Source organism: Myotis brandtii, unplaced genomic scaffold (assembly GCF_000412655.1).
Source record: "Myotis brandtii unplaced genomic scaffold, ASM41265v1 scaffold48, whole genome shotgun sequence".
Taxonomy (NCBI): domain Eukaryota; kingdom Metazoa; phylum Chordata; class Mammalia; order Chiroptera; family Vespertilionidae; genus Myotis; species Myotis brandtii.
The window spans coordinates 3,738,666-3,740,386 of NW_005368341.1; the positions used below are offsets into that span (position 1 = coordinate 3,738,666).

Here is a 1,721-nt window from a genome sequence, read left to right on the forward strand (position 1 = left end):
GTAGGTGAATTCAGAATTTCTACTGCCCAGGGGAGTGCGTCCCTATTTGTCCAAGATCGGACCCAGCGGATGCTCACTGCGGCTTCCCAAAGTGCCCTGTGGATAGATTGGCTCAGGGGGAATGAGCAACCGTGGCAGTGCCTTTGCCGGGCACTGAGCTCTGACGCACCCTGAGGGACCCTGAGGGACCCTGGCGCTGAAGGGCCCTGGCGCTTAAGTTGCGCAGCTGGGTGTGTGGGGGCAGTTATTCAGGCAGAGGGAATTCAGAATTTCTTCTGGAAGGCAGTTCGCCTGTGTCTGTACAGAAATCACACCCAGCTGGGGCTCACAGTGACTCCCAAGAGAAGTCTATGGAGTGGTGTGCCTCAGGGACCTGCGTGCTGGAGACACGCGAATGCGATGTCCGATGTCTGCTGCTGGGGAGGGGGAGTTGCACTTACTGCTGCGGGCGCAGTGTTCCTTTGGTGGTGGAGATCCCAGGGTCTGCGAGTCTGCCGGTGTGGCTGCAGGATTTTGGCTGGAGTGGCTGCCGGGTGGAGGGCAGTGTCCCAGGTCTGTCTGGGTGGTGGTGCTGATGAGTTCCTAGAAGAGGCCGCTCTCCCCTTCAAGATGGTGTGGGCTCCGTGCCCGAGTCCCACGTCCGGGGAGTGCCCGCAGCGGTGGTAGTCTCTCCCTGTCCCAGAGAGCCTGGTCTGCCAGCCTCTGCTGCTCCTGCCGGATTTAACTGTCCCTCCCTCACTCACACACACACCACACACATCCACACACTCTCTTTTCATCCCCTCACTCACTTCCTATCCCTCACCTCCATCCTGCCAGCCGCCATCTTTTTTTTTTGGCACTTAGCTCTTTGATTCTTAAACCACTACCTGCACCCTGGACTCAGGCAAGTTGATTTTCAGTGCCACCTCCTCCCACATGAAGATATCTGGGTAGCAGGTCTTAGCAAACAGTGCTTCCAGCACGTCTAGCTGAGCCTGGGTGCACACTGTCATCTCCGGGCACTGTTTCTGGGGGGTGGCTGAGGGACAAGAAGCCCAGGGCCCTGGGTAGCCCACCGAGGGTGCAGCAAATCCATGCCCAAAGTGGTCAGACTCAGTCCCTTGACTGGGTAAGGTGGTTGATTAAGATAAGTCATCATGCTAAGGTTGTTAGGAGGCGCAAAGTCAGCCCAAATCAGGGGGACCCAGCCAGAAGGTCCTGCTTTGACTGGGATGGACAGATTCAGGGTCCTTGGTGGGTGGGTTTGAAGTGGTGGAATTTACAGCCGCATGGGAGGTTAGAAAAAAAAAATTATCCTTCAAAATTCCAAATAGCCAGCCAGCAAAGTAGACGTGATGAGGGCTGCTCTAGGATTTTTATTTTTAATAACAGTGGAGGCTAAGTTGGAGCTGAGGTCAGTTCTGCTCTTAAGGAGATTTGCTCTGAAATTTTAAACTTTATGCTCATTCGCCATGATTATAAGTCCCTGGACACTAGAAAATGGTAAGCTTAATTTTTTCTGGGAAAATGGTTCCACTCTGAGGAGGCTTTTTCTGTATCCTCTGAGGAGGTATTTCTGTATTCTTTGCCACCTTGCTGCTGACACAAGTTAGACATAGCTTTCAGTGTTACTCATAGTATCTACCCAATCATAGGCATCCATTCCATTGGGACATGACAGGAGCCTAGTGATTTAAAAGAACATTTCCTTGCTTTTTAGTGGCAAAATCTGGAGAAAG

General features: G+C 52.7%; 1 pseudogene; it reads right to left on the reverse strand.

Moving 5' to 3' along the window:
* LOC102247677 overlaps positions 1 to 1,141 on the reverse strand; it is a 7,515-nt pseudogene extending 6,374 nt beyond the window's left edge.
* Positions 1,142 to 1,721: the final 580 nt, after the last annotated feature.